The sequence below is a fragment of the Struthio camelus genome, chromosome 9 (assembly GCF_040807025.1).
Source record: "Struthio camelus isolate bStrCam1 chromosome 9, bStrCam1.hap1, whole genome shotgun sequence".
Taxonomy (NCBI): Eukaryota; Metazoa; Chordata; class Aves; order Struthioniformes; family Struthionidae; genus Struthio; species Struthio camelus.
Window position 1 is genome coordinate 22,289,304 of NC_090950.1, and position 19,007 is coordinate 22,308,310.

At 42.8% G+C, this 19,007-nt stretch overlaps 1 protein-coding gene and 1 pseudogene across 2 annotated transcripts in view; both read right to left on the reverse strand.

Moving 5' to 3' along the window:
• Nucleotides 1-18,834, reverse strand: LOC104148835 (cytochrome P450 2J2-like; annotated as a pseudogene).
• Nucleotides 18,669-19,007, reverse strand: part of LOC104148836 (cytochrome P450 2J4) — a 26,469-nt gene continuing 26,130 nt past the window's right edge. The window contains exon 15 of one of the 2 annotated variants that reach the window (XR_011142781.1): nucleotides 18,669-18,746. The gene's annotated coding sequence lies outside the window, so the exon portion shown is untranslated. Of the gene's footprint in view, nucleotides 18,754-19,007 lie in introns of both variants that reach the window. The other variant, XR_011142782.1, reaches the window with a different exon arrangement.

A 19,007-nucleotide genomic window follows, 5' to 3' on the forward strand; every position in this document is an offset into this window, starting at 1 on the left:
ATAAAATTGAAATGTTACAAGTTATGACAGTAATATAGAGGCAGAATTTTGCAGACATGCTTTTCCAAACACCATTGCTTTTGACAATAGGATCACTCAGAGCTAATGAATTCATTTGTGAAGTCTGCCAGCCAATTTTATCAGCATCTGTTCACCAGATGGTTCTAATTCTGCCAGGCCAGCCAGCAACCACATGGTGCCTTCACAGCTAAGAGCAATGTTGTGCTGCAGACCAAAAGAACAATTATAAGAAAAAAAGAGATCATCTTCAAGAGTAGGTAACAAGGTCTGAACAAAATCATCTGATGTAGACAAAGGTGACTTTTGGAGCAGTCCTGGGATAGACAGAAATTAATATCTGAGCCAGAAAAAAAAGCTTTATGAATATCCGTCTTGAATCCATAAGAGTAAATAGTATTGCTTAATAGGTGGTCTGTGACATGCTGCAGCCTAGCGTGGAACGGCACAAACCCTGTATGGGTGGGGTTGCAACATACCCCCCAAAATGGGCTCTGTGTTGATTTTTGCCACTCCCTCAGGGAGCTGGAAGGTGAATGCCCGCAGCAGGTTGGCAAAGCAAATGAAGAGCTCAGTCCTTGCTAGATGCTCCCCCAAGCACACACGGTGCCCTGCAGAAAGGAGAGGGGGGAGAGACAGTGAGCACCCAGGAGTTTTCTATTTGCACAGATCACCCTGACCTCAAAAGGAATCTCATCCGTTCTCACCACAAAGCAAAGGTACTTTTGCTGAGTCTGGAATTTCTTTTGAACTTAATGCAATCAATGACACAAAACTTCCTGTAATTCTACCTTTAAAAACCCTATCTACTCTCCATAGATAAACGTGCCCCTTCTGCTCTGTTTCACTTCAATTACCTCAAAAATCTCATATTTATCTGACTGAGAACTTTAAAGCGATTCATTCAATCATGTAAATGAAGGATAAGGACACGTTCTTCCTGAGAGATGTCATGCTCCAGTTTCATATGCATGAAGCATCAGCACAGCTGCTTTCAAATGCTTTCCAAATGTAAGCCTGGGATTGAAACATATGCCCCAAAATCAATAACCATAATCATTAGCAGAATTTTCTTCCAAAAATAGGACAAGTTAGATGTATACATTATTCAGTATGTCTCTGGTTTTTCATGCTATTGTTTGCTCAGAAGAACAGATGTTTACAGTTGGACTGGGAAATACTGCTGAAAATTATTGTGTTGATTTTATCACTGTTTTCCACAAAGGAGGTTTAAAATAAACAGTCAATAGGTTTTTAACAGATATCTTAATTCTACAGTCCCAATGCAATCCATTAACATTTGTGCTGTCAGTCTATTTACCTATTGAGAATGGTAAAAAGGCTTATTGGCTCACAAAGTTTCCATCCTTATCCAAGAAATGACCAGGGTTGAACTGTCGCGGTGTTTCCCACTGCTCTGGATCATACAAAGAAGAAGCAATATTTGGAAGAACAATGCTGCCCTGACAGAAAAAATACCCACTAACTCAGTTCTGGCTGTCAATATTCTTCCAGCAGCCAGAAACCAAAAGGTGAGACCAGTGTTAATCTCTGCTCACTTTCAGTGTTTGGTGTTTTGTATGATGACACTGGCAGAAAGTGAGGAATTATGAGGAGCATTAAGTCTTTTTAATTCAAAATGTCAGTCCAAGCCTGAGAGTGGAAGTGGCCATGCCAAGAGAAACTAGCAGCATGACTCTAAACCCACTTTCATTTCTAATATTAGAAGCTTCTGTGATTTAGTCTCTTCAACAAAAGCAAGTTGAAAACTTTCATGCTTTTCCCTAGACAAATCTTTTACAGGCTTCCTGGAGATAGAAATCCAGTCAGAAATCTTTCCCATGCTTTATCAGTGCAAAATCAGTCACAGGATCCTCCACTATCAGTCTCTAAGGTTTTGTCCTCATTGGTTTGTAGAAACAGTTGCTAAAACTGCCTCTTCCAGCCAGTGGCATCTTTCACTACTGACAACCCTCTCCTAAGAGCTGTGTCACCCATCTCAGCTTGGCAAATGGTTTCTTGTCCTCTTTCCCATTCAGACTCTGACCTAGAAGTATCCAACCCCTCGTAAGGGGACAAACCGAAACGCACAAATATATTTGAATCTGCACCTTGCTGTACTGATGCAGGAAAGGTCTATGATGACTGAGAAACTGTTTCTGTACCTTTTTGAGGGGAAAGCCCAGCAATGTTGTGTTCCTCATGCACGCTCTAGGCATGCCAACTGAGATAATGCTGCTAAAGCGCTGAATCTCATGAACCACAGCATTTGTGTAGGGCAGCCTTCTCCAATCCTCGTAGCAGATTAACTGGGCAGGACCTGAACAGCATGCAGCTCCTTCTGCACTCTCTCTGTGGAAAAATATTCACAATTTCAGATGGAAACATATATCAAGTATTTTCAATATTGTCATTTTCATAGATATGTTCCTTTTGGAACTACTAGGACAGTAGCAAAATTAATGTCAAAATATAAATAACTGTTATAAAGAAAGCAAAGGCAGCGTGGTGCTCTGATGACTTAAGCACTTGGGAGCTCTACTTCTGGGTCTGAAATTATTTGCTTGTAGTTTAAGGTAAGACACCTGTCGCTTAAAATTGTAAATGTCTTTAAGCATTGCCCTGTTAATGCTTAAATGCAACAGTCAACTCATTTATCTTTGTATTTTCGTTTGAGAGGTTGCCTTTGGTTACCTAGAGCCAGCTAGAACCACCTCACTCATAATTATGTGGAATTTAAGCCAGATGAATTTGGGCCTTAAAAACCTAATTCCTATTAAAAGGAAATGGATCTTATGCAGGACATCTGTTAAGTGAAGTAATGCCAACTAGAGCAACGTCCAAATCCCTGTAAAAAATGGATCTGATTCTTGGTGCCTGCCTTTTGATCAAGAACAGCACAATTTAAATTATTTACAGCACAGAGGTGTTGGAAGTATTAACTGAAGTATAAAAATGCATGCAGCACACACACAATAAAAATGCCTTAGACTTTCTAACAAATGATATAATCTTTCTCCAAGTTAGAGGCCCTTTAAAGAAATACTAAGATGCAGCAAAGCCTTCCTATTGCTCATTCTGCACTGACCAGGGTTTGTGCTTGTGCTCATTCACACGAAGCCTGGTTAGGGACTGCTAGCTGTTCTTCACAAAACCAGGTTAAGCTAGGCCCTAACAACAGAGATTTAAGCACCTTATCAAATTTAAAATGCATGTCCAGAAAAGTTTTTAGGCGAAGTAAATTTTGTTCTTTGAATAGTTAGCTTGCAAAATCAAACACACAGCTACTTGGGGATCCAGTATAGTTAGAAGCGATCAGTCACTGCAAAAGTGTAAATACACAACTCTGTTCCAGTTGTGTCAGAGAGACAACCCAATTCAATGATCAGGCAACAGATTTAAATAAATAGGCAGAACTTTTCAAAATGGTACGTAAGGGAATTGTGTAACATTGTCACTGGGTGTCACGCAGGCAAAAGTATAAACAGATTCAATAAGATAGAAATCAGTGGAGGACAGAATCACTGGTAGCTGTTCATAATGAGAGCTGGATGCAATGTATGACTCAAGAAGCTAGGGATGGATCATTCTGCACACACCCTGCTTTCCCAAGTATGTGCAAGGTATTATAAATAAAGCTATGTAGGTGAGCCAGCACTTTCATAACCTTAATTACAACAGGTGTTAATAAACGTGCAATAACACAAGACTATGTAGACCTTCTTGTTTGACATGTTGAGCATGTTGAGCATGTTGAGGTACATGTTGAGCAATTTTCTCTTATCTTCATCTCTTTCTTCCAGATAAAATCCTGTTCTCCTCTGGGTATTTGCACATATTCTGCCATCTAACAGTGGGATTTCTGTTACCCTGCACAAGAGATAATTCTCTCTTTGATTTTTATTTAGTGTTCTAAGAAAGTGACTGACGTTTATTTAAAAGCTAGACTTAAACATAATCTACTTGAATATACACAGACATGACAGATAAACCATTCAATTTCCCTCCCAAATAGAATCATTTCTGTTGCAATAAACTCAAATACATCACAGAGTAACTAACTGATTAAATGGGAACCCGGATACCTTGGGCTCATAAATAGACTGACGGTCAAAAATAAGAAGCTGCCAATCAACTTTTAGCTGATCATCTTTATTTCTTCCCTGACCTACAGAGCACAAAGAAGGGGAGGACTCCCTGGAGCTTCCATCACTGGTATTCAGCCAATACAAAGCTGAATTGAAGTAGATTTCCAAAGAGTGACAGTCCTGTCATCACACATCAGTTTCTGGTTGTAGTTGATTACTTTCAGCCATTAGTTGTGTTTATTGCTATCTAAGACGGAATGAAACTCAGTTTCTTCAAGTACCATCACCAGCTCACCACTGGCTGCAGCAGTGGCCACTGTTCCTTCCAGCATTGCATGGATGAATCCTCTAGCTTCCCAAACACTAACTCCAGGCCTCTGACTCCATCAACCACAGTCCTCCATATCCCCAAACAAAGGCCTCAACCCTTGTGCGCTCAATCAGCCCTAGCCCCCAGTACATACCCCTACTCCCAGGGGTAACTCTTTCTGGGAACTGTCTTATGCCTATGCCTCCTGCAAAAGCTTGCATACAGAGAATTTAAAGCTACTGATGTTGTCCAGCACAGACCCACCAGTACAAAAAGGTCTGTGTGCCACAAACCCTATATCAGAGTCTAGAAATAATTTCTGATGCATGAAAATGCTATGACTGGGCTGTTCATATCACAAGTATCTCTGTTGCAATTGCTTATCCACTTCCTCTCACCTTGAATGTCTGGATTTGAATGTCTGTCTATTTGTCACCATATAGAGCAATCCCCAGTTCAAAGTAGTACTACTTGTCTCTGATCCACCCAAGAAAAAGGTCATTTATAGAATAAACCATATTGTTGTCATCATATGTAGACCTGGGTTCATCTTTGGACTGCAAATGATAGGAAGAAGCAGAGATTTAAACATAAAAGTTAGGATAACCTGAATAAGAGTCAATATGATTTTATCACTGGTTTCAAAATGCAGTGTGTTCTGCCTACAGTACAAAACAGACACACTGATAAAGAATACTAAAAACTAAAGAGGATTATCAATAAAAAAGCTACCATTTCACAGATGGACAAGGTATGCTTACTCTACCTTTAATAATGAAGCTAAATCACATGTTCTTCACAGAAAAGGACTGTCAGCTTAACTGTGAAAACAGCAGTACATTTGGAACATTTCATAAATAAGTGCACATCTTCCTCTGAAGATGTGCACAGGCATGTCATGCTTCATGCCTCAAGTCATATTTCCATCACTTAGCTGTTCTGTCAAGCAATACAGTGAACAGATAATGAACACTGAGCTGTAGTAATAGTTTTTAACCCGTGGTCTTCAGATTCCTGATCCACTACAAGGCCATAGTGACTCACATACAGCTGGTCTGGGGAACAATATTGTTATTGCAATGCTTTCAGTTAAAAGTGTGAGGGTATGTATGTATATGCTGAAACTATGAAAAAATCTTTTTAAGTTTTTGGGGAAGCCATTGTATAAATTTAGGAAGGTTACGCGCAAGGGTCTTGAAAATTTCTTTTGCCAGTGGAGCATTGTAAAGTGGGAAGGACAATGTTTTTTCCTATTGTAATATAATCTAAACTTTTTATGCTGCCCTTTCCAGACAGTTCCATTTTTTTAATAAACAAACTTGGATAATTTCCACCCAGCGGGGTCCCAGAAGAGGTGGCTGAAATAATTTCTGGTCAACTTATGTTCATGTTTCATAAATCTTGGAATAGCAGTTAGAGATTTCAGAAGGAGTTAAAGATTTCAGAAGACCACAAGTGTTACTCTTAAGCCAATATCAAAAACTTTAAAGGAAGAAGTTCCAAGGAACTAGAAGGCAGTTAGGCTGATATCCACCCTGGGATATCACATATCATAAATAACACAGCATCTGATATGGGAATCAGTTAATAAAGAATTACTGGATAGAAATACAAGTTAATGCTATTTATTGTGATGCAGAAAACTGATCTTGCCAAGGAGACTTGATTTGATTCTTTGATAGAATTACCAGCTTGGACAATAATGACATTTTTACACTGGCAATACACTTAGAGTTCCACATGGTGTTTGCTTTTGTTCCTCACAAAGCAATACTGTAATAAAACAATCAAGCACTACAAAACAGGGATAAGACACATGTTAAAGGACTTAAGGGCTGGTTATCTGACAGCAATGGCTAATAGAAATTCTTCCACGGCTGCATGTCTATGTAGTGGGATTGAGCACAGCAGCAGAGCCAACTCAAGGGAGTAAACAAGGCAGGCAACAGTCCAGGAGAGCCGACCTATTTTGGCTACGCTAGGAGCTGGCTGGGTACTTGTAGCCTGAAAGCCTGCACTGCCCTCTATTGCTGTGATCAACCCATGATCACAGTGCAGGAGGCACCTGCTTTCCCAGCAGGGAAGCACTGCCATTCAGGAGCAGTAGTCACTACCCCCATCTCAGTGGCAGCAAGAATAGATACCCCCACCTTGGACATCTCCTCTCGCTCTCTGAACCAGTCTTGCCTTATAACCTTCAGTCTTCCCCCTTCTTCTTCTTCTTCCCAGCATCAAGCAAAATAGGAGGAGGAGTATGGCCTGCTGCAGAGAAGAAGAGAAGGAAAGGGTGAGTCAGTGAAGGTAGAAGGAGTGATAGAAGATTGTGATGGTGGGTCAGACTAGATGATTTGATGGTCGATTTGACCTTATACTCCAATGAACGTACGATCAGGCAGAATAAACACTTACTTTCTCCATTTCAGTCAGGTAAAAGTCAATGAAATCCTGCAGTTCATCTGGTATCCCTCTCTTCTTATGCCTTCTGATCTCTCTCCTTGCAAAAGAGCTCAGGACATCATAGCTGGACAACGCTTTCTTATGAGGACCAGGGAGATGGCGTATCAGCCAGGGGAAGATTTCATACAGCTGTTAGAGTGACATACAAGAGGCACCATGAAATCTCTATCACTAGAGAAAGCATTTTAGATCTAATAGAAAGAGAAGTTAATATTCATGTTAGCACGTGTTTTGGCATGATGTAGTAAAATATTCTGACAGAACGTATTTATGTTTTGAAGTTGTGAAACAGCACGGTATGTAATTTTTAGATGTATGATGGTAAAATTCAGCTACACAGGCTTTCAGCTCATCCACAACTCAAATCAGAATGATTAACAGGACTATATTCAGGCATTTAACAAGTGGGATCCTGCCCTCCAGTGGAGAGTACTAGGAAAAGCAGAAGAAAAGCCACTGTAAAGTATCCTCACCAGGAAGCGTGAAGGCAATTGATACGTTCCACAAAGAGGGCTGACTACCAGAGGCTGGTACACAAACTCAGCAATTCCAAAAGCAGTCTCTACCAACCCAGCTCTCAAGAGTCCTTAATAATACTTGAATCACAGAATGGTTGAGGTTGGAAGGGACCTCTGGAGATCACCTAGTCCAACCCCCCTGCTCCAGCAGGGTCACCTAGAGCATATTTCCCAGGATCGCATCCCGGCAGGTTTTGAATATCTCCAGAGAAGACGACCCCACAGCCTCTCTGGGCAACCTCTTCCAGTGCTTAGTCACTCTCAGCCAAGAAGTTTTCCCTCATGTTCAGACCGAACTTCCTGTGTTTCAGTTTGTGCCCGTTGCCTCTTGTCCTGTCGCTGGGCACCACTGAAAATAGTCTGGCTCCATCCTCTTGACACCCTCCCTTTAGATATTTGTATACATTGATGAGATCCCCCCTCAGTTTTCTCTTCTCCAGGCTGAACAGGCCCAGCTCTTGCAGTCTTTCTTCATAGGAGAGATGCTCCTCTTCGCAGCCCTCCACTGGACTCGCTCCAGGAGCACCATGTCTCTCTTGTCCTGGGGAGCCCAGACCTGGACACAGTACTCTGGATGTGGCCTCACCAGGGCTGAGAAGAGGGGGAGGATCACCTCCCTCGACCTGCTGGCAACACTCTTCCTAGTGCACCCCAGGATACCATTGGCCTTCTTGGCCACAAGGGCACATTGCTGGCTCATGCTTAACTTGTTGTCCACCAGCACTCCCAGGTCTCTGAAGAGCTGCTTTCCAGCAGGTCAACCCTCAACCTGTACTGCTGCATGGGGTTAACCCTCCCTAGATGTAAAACCCTGCACTTGCCTTTGTTGAACTTCATGAGGTTCCTCTCTGCCCAACTCTCCAGCCTGCCCAGGTCCCTCTGAATGGCAGCACAGCCTTCTGGTGTATCAGCCTCTCCTCCCAGTTTAGTATCATCAGCAAACTTGCTGAGGGTGCACTCTGTCCAGGTCACTGATGAAAAAAACTGAACAAGAGTGGACCCAGTACTGAACCCTGAGGGACACGGCTAGCTACAGGCCTCCAACTAGACTCTGAACGACTGATCACAACCTGCCGAGCTCTGCCATCCAGCCAGTTCTCCATCCACCTCACTGTCCACTCATCCAACCCACACTTCCTGAGCTTACCTATGAGGATGTGATGGGATGTGTCAGAAGCCTTGCTGAAGTCCAAGGAGACAACATCCACTGTTCTGCCCTCATCTACCCAGCCAGTCATTCCATCAGAGAAGGCTATCAGATTGGTCAAGCATGATTTCCCTTTGGTGAATCCATGCTGACTACTCCTGATCACCTTCTTGTCCTCCAGATGCTTAGTGATGACCTCCAGGAGGAGCTGTTCCATCCCCTTTCCAGGGATGGAGGGAAGGCTGACAGGCCTGTAGTTTCCTGGATCCTCCTTCTTGCCTTTTTTGAAGACTGGGGTGACATTGGCTTTCTTGCAGTCCTCAGGCACCTCTCCTGATCTCCAGGACCTTTCCAAGATGGTGGAGAGTGGCCTAGCAATAACATCCGCCAGCTCCCTCAGCACTCGTGGGTGCATCCCATCGGGGCCCATGGATTTGTGGATGTCAAGTTTGGACAAAAGATCTCTAACCCAATCCTCCTCCACCAAGGGAGCCTTCCTCTCTTGTCCCCAGGGCCTGGAATTCCTGAGGACTGGCCTTAGCAGTAAAGACTGAAGCAAAGGCGGCATTCAATAAGTCTGCCTTCTCTATATCCTTTGTTACCAGGGCACCCGCCCCATTCAGCAGAGGGCCCACATTTTCCCTAGTCTTCCTCTTGCTATTGATGTATTTGAAGAAGCCCTTCTTGTTGTCCTTGACATCCCTTGCCAGATTTAATTCCAACTGGGCCTTAGCCTTCCTTGTCGCATCCCTGCACGCTCTGACAACGTCCCTGTATTCCTCCCAAGTGGCCTGTCCCCTTTTCCACATTCTGTAGGCTTCCTTCTTCTGTTGGAGTTTTGCCAGGAGCAACTTGCTCATCTGTGCAGGTCTCCTGCCTGCTTTGCTGGACTTCTTACTCATAGGGATGCACCGATCTTGAGCTTGGAGGAAACGATGCTTGAATATTAACCAGCTCTCTTGGAACCCTCTTCCTTCTAGGGCCCTAACCCAAGGGATTCCTCCAAGTAAGTCCCTGAGGAGGCCAAAGTTAGCTCTCCTGAAGTCCAGGGTTGTGATCCTAGTTGTTGCCCTGCTACCCCCTCGTAGGATCCTGAACTCCACCATCTCATGGTCACTGCAGCCAAGACTGCCCCCAACCTTCACATCTTCAACCAGACCTTCTTTGTTTGTTAGTACAAGGTCCAGCAGCACACCTCTCCTCGTTGGCATCTCCACCACCTTTGTCAAAAAGTTATCATCAATGCTCTGCAGGAACCTCTTTGACTGTTTGTGCCTAGCTGTGCTGTCTTGCCAACAGATGTCAGGGTGGTTGAAGTCCCTCATGAGAACCAGGGCCTGTGATCGTGAAGCTACTTCCAGCTGTCTGTAGAAGGCCTCATCAGCTTCCTCTTCCTGATCAGGTGGCCTGTAGTAAACCCCCACAACAGTGTCACCCATGTTAGCCTGCCCTTTAATCCTTACCTATAAGCTCTCAACCCACTCTTCATCCACCCCTAGGCAGAGCTCCATACATTCCAGTTGCTCCCTCACATAAAGAGCAACTTCACCACCTTACCTTCCTGGTCTGTCTTTCCTAAAAAGCACATAGCCATCCATGACAGCATCCCAGTCATGTGAGCTATCCCACCATGTGTCTATAATTGCAATGAGATAACACAGATCTCTAATACCTCCTGTTTATTCCCCGTGCTGCGTATATTGGTGCACAGAGGGCCCATCGAGCATGCGGGTTTCTCAGGAGGGGTGCAAGAGGATTCTCCATAGTCATCTCCCATGCACACTTCCCTGGCTACATGCATCTGCTGCAGGCATCCCAACTTGAGTGGCATTTTGCTGACTACCCTGTCTCTGTAACGCTCCCCTTTCCCCATCTTTCCTAGTTTAAAGCCCTGCTTACCAGGCTGGCCAGCCTGTTGGCAGACACGCATGGCCTGCTTAGTGAGGTGGATCCCATCTCTCTCCATCAGTTGTCAATCTTCAGACAGGGTCCTATGGTCAGAGAAACCAAAACCCTGTTGCCAATACCAGCGGTGAAGCCAGCTGTTAGCTTGGAAAACTCGTCTGCTCCTCCTCCCATCCTTCCCCCTCACTGGCAGGACTGAGGAGAAAATGACCTGGGCTCCCAGACCCTTGACCACCATCCCCAGGGCTCTGAAATCCTGTTTGATCGTTTCCAATTTGCTCTTGGTGTCATTAGTGCCCACATGGAAGAGCAGCAGAGGGTAACAGTCCAAGGCACGGACAAGCCTTGGCAGTCTTTCCATGACATCTCGTATTTGAGCCCCTGGCAGGCAGCAAACCTCTCTGGACAAGAGGTCAGGTCGGCAGAGAGGTGCCTTTGTTCCCTGCAGCAGGGAGTCACCCACAACAATCACTCACCACTTCTTCTGGGTGTTCATGGCATGGGGTCTGTCGGGCCAGTTGCTTCTGCTTCTTGAAGCCATGCCCAGCTCCTCCTCATCCTGGAGGGCACTAAAGCTGTTCCTCAAAGGCAAGTCTTCAGGAGGAGAAAGAGCTTTTCTCCTTCTACAAGAAGTGACCAGTTTCCAGCCTTCTTCTACAGTGTTATGACGTACTGTTTCACACAGCACAGAGTTTCACTGGCAACTCCACTACTGTGGGGGGTGGGGACTCCTGGAGCTGCACAGTCTCCAAGAATACACTGTTTATCTCTTGCTTGTTTTCTCGGATGCTACACAGCCTACTGACTTCCTCCTGTAACTCCTTTACCTGGCGACACAACTCATCAACAACAGCACACCTGCAGGAGAGCTGAGTGTCAGCCCAGGCCTCATGGAGAGGCCCCAAACACTCCCTGCAGCTTGAGACCTGTAGAGCTGCATCTGCTGTCAGAGGGTCTGTGTGGGTCGAAGCCTCAGGCACAGCTGATACAGCAACTCCAACAGCTACTGGGGAATGTGCTCTGCACTGTGTCATGACCATACCTGAGGAAACACAGTATTACTAGAAATGAAGGTGCCTTCTTGCCTTCTGACGCCCTTCTGCGCAAACTGCTGCATCTGTTCTCTGCCTCTGTTGGCTGCCTTCTGAAACATCTACTGCCCATCTGAAACCTAGAAACACTGAGAGACAGCTACCTGACCTTTTTAAGCGCTATCTTCCAGAAAAGACGAAGGGATTAGCTGATACAACCAGATGTGCCAACAAATCATCAACAAATTTCCTTACCATGCTCCCCCTTCTTCTGCCTTTAATGAAATAATTAAATTAAACCTGTCTCAAGACAAAGCCTTGAAAAACTACAGTAATTTCCTTCCAAACGGATTTGTCCCCACTGGCTGTTCTCTCTCTTATTCCAGTTCCTTATTCTCCCTACAACTTTTGCGCTCTTCTAATTACACCCCCAAAAGCAGCATATTAGGTGTTTGCGGGAGGCTGGCTGAATTAGAGGTTGAATTAGATATACTATACTTCTGTCTTCCTGGAAAATCAGTTCTTCTCTTCAGACAACCAATTATCAATTCATTACCGTCTTATCACTGAAGGGTAGTAATGCTTAGTAAATTCATATTGCACTTCATATGATTTTTGTTTAGATCCATCTCTGATATTTTTCTTTCCTTCAAAATGTGTTCAGAAGCATTACAAACAGCTGTGGTCTGACTAATTACAAATGGCTGCCTGAATTACGTGCATTCCTACTCTTAAATTCATGCATTTTCTGCCTGCTGTGACATCCTAACTGTAAGTGGAATTTAGTTGCCAAGGTTCAAGAGGGGAACTGAGACCATCCACCTTCCTGGCCAGCAGTCCTGCCAAAATTCCACTTCCTTTGTTGGAGGGGTACAGTCCACGGGGTTCTCTCATTCAATGCCCGACAGCATCGAATCCAGTTATAACCTGGGGACGCTGACAATAGCGAAGCTCACCTTTTGGATAATACTGAGAAACACCTTTGCATCTAGGGAGTGGTACAATTTTCCCCCTCTTTCTGAGATGGTTTGAATCCACCGTTCCCATTTCCCAGAAGAACATTTTATTCAGTTGCCTAGAACAAAGCTAGGATGGGAAGGAGAGAGGGAAAGGAGGTACATACTCCATCCCAAAAGCAGATCTCATCTGCCACCACCACACAGAGCTTCTAGGTCCAAAGAGAGCAAAAGGAAACCTGATCTTAACTCAGTGAAAACAATGCTCCCTGGAAAGCGGGAGGATCTCTGCATTTCAAGGATCGCTATGATTTTGCATTAAGAAGCTGCCAAATAAGATGTATGAACAACGTTAGAAGCTAGGGCCAGAACCAGAACTCCTGGGCAACTATTCAAGCCATTATACTGCTATGCAAAGCAAGCCTCTTCTGTTGTCAGATCTTTGACTCTCAGAAAAACACTGATTATTTCTAATGTCAAGGCTACACAGATATTTGCTGGACTTGGCATTTCCTATCTGCTGTTGCCTGCCTCTAGGCTGCTCCTCACACAGGGAGGAGTAGAATTTCTTTGAGGAGTCTTCAAGTCTCCATTTACTATCAAAGAACTAGAGATAGGTAGGCACAGGCACAACACTTATGTATTTGAACCAATCTTCTCTCTGATGATTGTGTATGAAACCTAATATCTAAACTTGGCACTGTAAATCACGCTTTTAGACCTAACATTATCTTGATGCCCAAGGCAGGCATCTGTTGCAGACAGGGGTTGAGGAACTGAGTAACAAACATGACCCAGAAGCAGTCCATAGGCTTGTGCCTTGCTGCAAAGACTTAGAAGTAAATCGCCTTATCATGGTGCTGAAATGCCAGACAATGGACACTAATGACAAAGGCTGCTATGTAGGCACATTGCCAACACACTTTGAAATAGTGCAGTGCTCAATAAAGCTGCATGGGACATGACTCACTAATTCTAAAACTGTTTTGCCTAACAGCTACTTCTTGAATCTGCCTTTCTCACTTTCGATCTTATTCAGAAAAAGGACTACAGGTTATTTACTTACGTGATGTATAAAGCTGCCTCCAAATTTGAATATACACTCTGTGGCTTTAATCAGCTCATGGAAGGTTTCATCCTCACTGGAGGAGCGATGGCCAGAAACGACAGCACTAATTACATTTGAGACGGAATGAAAGAGAGGGAAAGAAGGATCCAAAGGTTTCTCCGCAACCATAATAATAAACAGTCACTCTTAAAGTGTCCTATTCTGCTGTAGTGAAATGAGACGATATTACAGGTTACTCAAAGTGCTTTAAATATAAAAGCATTGCATTTCACAGAGATGAAGCAACCTTCTTAGAAACCTGTAGTATCAAACAGATTCTTCACAAAGATGGTGCAATGCTATAACCCCAGCAATGAGCGGCACCCTAAAAAAACTCCAGACATGTAAAATATATTGTACTTTGATAGAGCACGTTTAGAGGTAAGAAAAAATAATAATTCTATGCAAATTTGCCATCTGGAAAATTCAAAATTGATCTTGAATCATTTTGAATAAAGTTACCTCTTGACTCAGGGCTCTTCCTTCAGATTCATGGCTGAAAACACAGTGGCTGAAGGGAATCTGAAGACAGAGCCATGGGACAAGAGGCAATTTTATTCAGCAAGAATATACATACATGCAAGGCTACTACATTTTGTCTGATGAGGCTAGAAATGGGGGTAGAACCTCCAGTAAGATAAAATGTCACAAGTTACTTTCAGCTAATTGTGCCAATAATATAATAACTAATTTTAAAGCAATTACTTGAAACACTAATCCCAAGAAAACTATTTTATCACTCTAAAATAAAGTAACTGTGTTTATGACTGTGTTTACATATGCACTGATACAATTGTCCAACACTCAAGGCACAGTTCTGATTATCAACTTATTGTTCTAGGTTGCAGGAGATTTCTTCCTGCACATGTGGTCACATTTCCTTCTCTCCCAGTTCTTAAGATAGGGGATGGGACTGGACTGGATTTAATCACTTTTAACCGACACAATGCTAGCCACAGCACATCCTGATTTACTGTGCCTTTGCATAATGATCAGCATTGGATAACCTAACTCAGTTACCCCTAACTGAGTTGACCAGGGTAAAATGCTGCAATGAAGAAAAGACTCTAGTTGCTGCTCTATGGAGTCCATGCAAACGGTGTTATAAGATTTAATTCATCAGCACTAATATTGTATCCATGCCCTTGATTTCAGAACAGGAGAAGTTCATACACTAAAGACATCAGGCTAACGATAGAAAAACATCTATATTTTGCGAGTATGAAAGGTAACACTATGCTAAGAATTCTACCAGGTAGCGGGCTGCTTCTTGAACTCGATGCTCCAGGCCTCTTTTCCCCAGACCCAAGTTGCGTAGAGTCCTCAGTGCAAACCTTCTCTGCTGCTTCCAGGTGTGACCAGTTGCCAACATAATCCCTGAGGCCATTCAGTAAAGAGCTCTTTATCACGCTAATACTTACTATAGAGAGAGACTATGTTAAAAGATTTAATAAAGCACGAATTACAACAGAACTATTGCATTGTCTATGAAGACAAAGACATAGAGGAACAGGAACAGTGCGGCAGGTGCTGCAAGTGTGTTGGCAGGGCAGAAAGGGACAAATTGAACTATGTAAAAAGACGACTAGCAGGACTAAAGAAGAGCCAGGACAACCACTTATCCCAAAAAGTTCAAGAGCAGCTTCTGTAGATGCTGTCTTCTACATTTGGAGCACACCTGACCAGGATAATGATTTTTGTAAAGGGAAAAAGGGGAAAGAGTTCTCCTGACAGTTCATTGGGTAGAAAAGTTTGGTGCTTGGGCTTTGTAACAGATATCTTCATCGGGAAAAAAATCATGTATTAACAGGATCTTTAATGTAGTATAAGAACCAGTGGCTGAAGCAAAACAAATTCAAATTAGAAATATTTAAGGAACTGCATTTCCCTAAATAAAGCTGAGGTTCCAAATAAAATAAAAATTGTTTCATAATGTATGCGTTCATATCTTTTACTTCTTCATTTTTTACTTTTTTGCTTAATTTATTAAAGAACACTACTTTAACGTAGGCATTTAATGTGCTTTAAAAATTCAGTTTTACTCAGCTGTAAAAACGTTCAAGCGTCAGGGTTTGATGGAGCCAGACCTCTCCCTCTTCAGCACCACCAGACACTACCTTAGATTGAGGTAGTATCACATGATAGGGCAGAGTACTATATCGGAAACAGATCCTTGGACCCAGTGCCAAATTTCAAGTCATACTGGGGCAATCCCATCCTAGTCCAGATCCCGTCCCCTCATAAACCATCAACAAGGCGTAAAATGAAGCTGTGGGGTGACTGTGAAGGACCAAGGGATGTCCATGAATAATGAGGTTCAATACATGCAAGTCCACAGAATGGACTGCCTGTGCTTGGGACAGAAGCCTAGGCTCGATTGATCTCTGTCCTCAATTACATAGTTATGGCAATTTGTAAGCTTCACATGCTGTAATAGCAATAATGGGCAACATTTCTGTATATTTACTTCTTCATTTTCTGAATGGTTTTCAATAATATAGCTAGCTAAGGCACTCTCTCACCCCAAGAAACATTCCCACTCCTAAATATCAAAGGATTACTGCAAGTGGAGACATACAAGCCTGTCAGGAAAGGTTTTGCAAGACTCTCATAATTGCATTTATTTGGAAATCTCAATGTAGGTGTTACAATTACTTCAGGTACTATCACAAGCAAACTCATATCCTGACATCTATGCTTATAATAAGCTTTTCTTTTGTGCAAAAGAGGAAAAATTCAGACCAGTGAGGTGGCTACAGTCTTCGTGAATAACAGCAAACAGTGAAAGAAGTTAGAAGACCCAGAATTCACTTCTCCAGCCATTGATCTTGATCAGGGTAGAAGTTACCCGAAAAACATTTTTCTCTATTGTCATACTAAGTACACCTGCAGAAATCACATGGTGAATGAAGCAGCCAGTGAGCCTCCATCACCAGCAGTCACAGGCTGCTAGGGCTACATGCAAATCTTTGAGCATGACGTTTGGCAGTCTGAAAATGGTCTCTCAGCTCAGCTAATGCAGGTTAGTCTATCAGTCAGCCAGGCTAACTACAGTCCTGATAAGCTGTCTGAGATGATAACTTAGGAAAGAAGAGAATCAGAAGCTTGGGAATTTCCAGTATGAGCGGGGAAACCTGCAGAAACCTGCAGAAAGGTTGAAGCAAAAGCGTACTAAACCTCAGGATGCAACTTGTGAGAGTAAGACATTTTTATAATGAAGGGAAAGGAACAGGAAGTTCCCACCACCAAGCTCACTCTTCATTTGAAATTATAGTGGTGGGAAGCAGCGAGTCTAGGACAAGTTGTTTCCTGCTCTTCCTCCACTTCTCTGTAGCCCAAGCTACCACTGCCTCATCACTTCTGAGTTTGCCCCAGTGAATATTTCACACAAAGCATTATGGATCTTTTTTCCTTTACTGGTCCGTTCCTGCTATTATGATCCAAAGGCTGTTTCACCCCTCCCTACTTTGCAGTTCACCTAGCAGTCATTTCTCATAGACAAATCCTGTAAAGTGCTTATAAGCTACGGAGGAGTTGTAAACTGCCAAGACAAAGCTTCTGTGCAATATTTATGGCAGGAAAATCTCACCTTTTCCTTTGGCCATTGCTCTGAAGAAAGGAGACACTAGCCTCCCAGAAACATCTTCAGGGTGCATAGTCATACCATCCTTAACTGCTTGAAATCCATTCAGTATGATCACTGAGGCCCATCCAAACCATAAGGTGAACACGTTGCCATGAATTTTTGCCAGCTATAGATGGGAGAGAAACCAGAAAAGCACAGATTAAATCCCACATGCCTTAAAGAAACAGAGGATGAACCGGTTTCTACACTGATTACGGGACCAGCCCAACCTTGGAATGATGTTCCCCATCTTTTCCATTAGACTACAATTACCTGTGAGAAAGAATGAATGTCTTTTCCTGTGTTCAGTGTTGGAACAGCTTTGTATTCCAGCTTTTCGCAGCCACAAATCTACGCCAGCAAACATCAGGTAGCTTTTATTACTTTATACAAGCCAAGGCTCAGTTCATAACAAGCCCATCATCTCCGCTTCCAGGCCTCTCTTCACTTTGTGTGATCCAGTGTATCTTCTACGCCAAGAAAGTTTTAATCGTCTGTTTCAAGAAAGTTTCTATCATTTGTACTGCTGGAGTGACACAAAAGGAAGACGGAAACATCAGAAAAATGACCAAATGGCACCTCCTTCACAAAACCTGTCAGTTATTTAACTTCTAAATACTCTGGCCTCTTCAGTATTAGCACATTTTCTAAGATACTGGCATCATCATAACTAGCTTGTAAAGACTGGGCCAGTCACATTCTGCCCCCTGCCCCCCCCACACACACATTGCATATTTAAAAACTGGAACTTGAGCAAGACCATTTTGTTTCACAAGGCAGTTTTAATTTCTATCAAAAGCTGTGGCATGGTCTCAACAACTGGTGTGCTTTGTCCAAATGGCAAAGACAGACGTGACCGTGAGGTTATCTATTGAGAATTATGAAAGCAGTGTGACAGCCAACAGAATCAGATAAGGATGGCCTTGTAAGCAGAAATACTCCTCAAAAAACAAGTTACAAAAGATTTGTGGGTTTTTTTAATTCTGACAATACAACAAGCATATACACATACAGCATATCTTAAGTATCTGTTTACTGATCAAATGAGAAAGAGCCAGTGCTCTGAAACTTAAAAATCCATGCTGTGAAAGTTTTTCTTTAAATTATATTTCTTCTCCCTCTCTGCAAACCTGACACATTATCCCTAAAGGTATTTAATCCTAACAAATATTACGTTTCACACAAATTTGTCAAATTCAGCATTAAAATTTGATGGGTTTAAGCATCAGATTGATTTTCACATATTCAGTGCTTTCAATACAAGTTTCTTTACCCTGGAAAACTACTCTATGCTGCAAATAATTTCTCTTATTTTGTCATCCAAATTAGCAGTTCCAAAACGAAATGAGTGCAGTTTCACAGTGGCCAATTAACAGTTATTGGGAGAGGATGTTTTCACACAGCAAATAATGTGAGAAATGGGAAATTACAAGATTGTTAACCAATTAGGAGTCTCTGAAAATAAATACCTTCATGAGGAGATCACGATTAAATTGAAAGTTCAGCTGTAGCAACGTTCCAAGAATTGGGAGAGGGATTGGTCCAGGAGGAAGTCGTCTCCGTGCTTGTTGCAATTTAAAAAACTGCGTACTCAAAAGAAATACAACAAAAGCTATAAGAACATGACTTATTGTCAACATTTTAACTGCTGCTTTTACCAGCTTGTCTTTATTGAAAACAGTCTATTGAAGCTGTTAAGGCTGGTTGCTTAACTAGTTTTTTCGTGAGAGTTTAAACTTCATGTAATTATTTATTCCCGCCCCATTCCCTCCCTCCTCATTATCAACCACTCCTTTTCCGTCTGCTCATTACATTTTCACGTTGAAGCATGTTTAATCAATGTA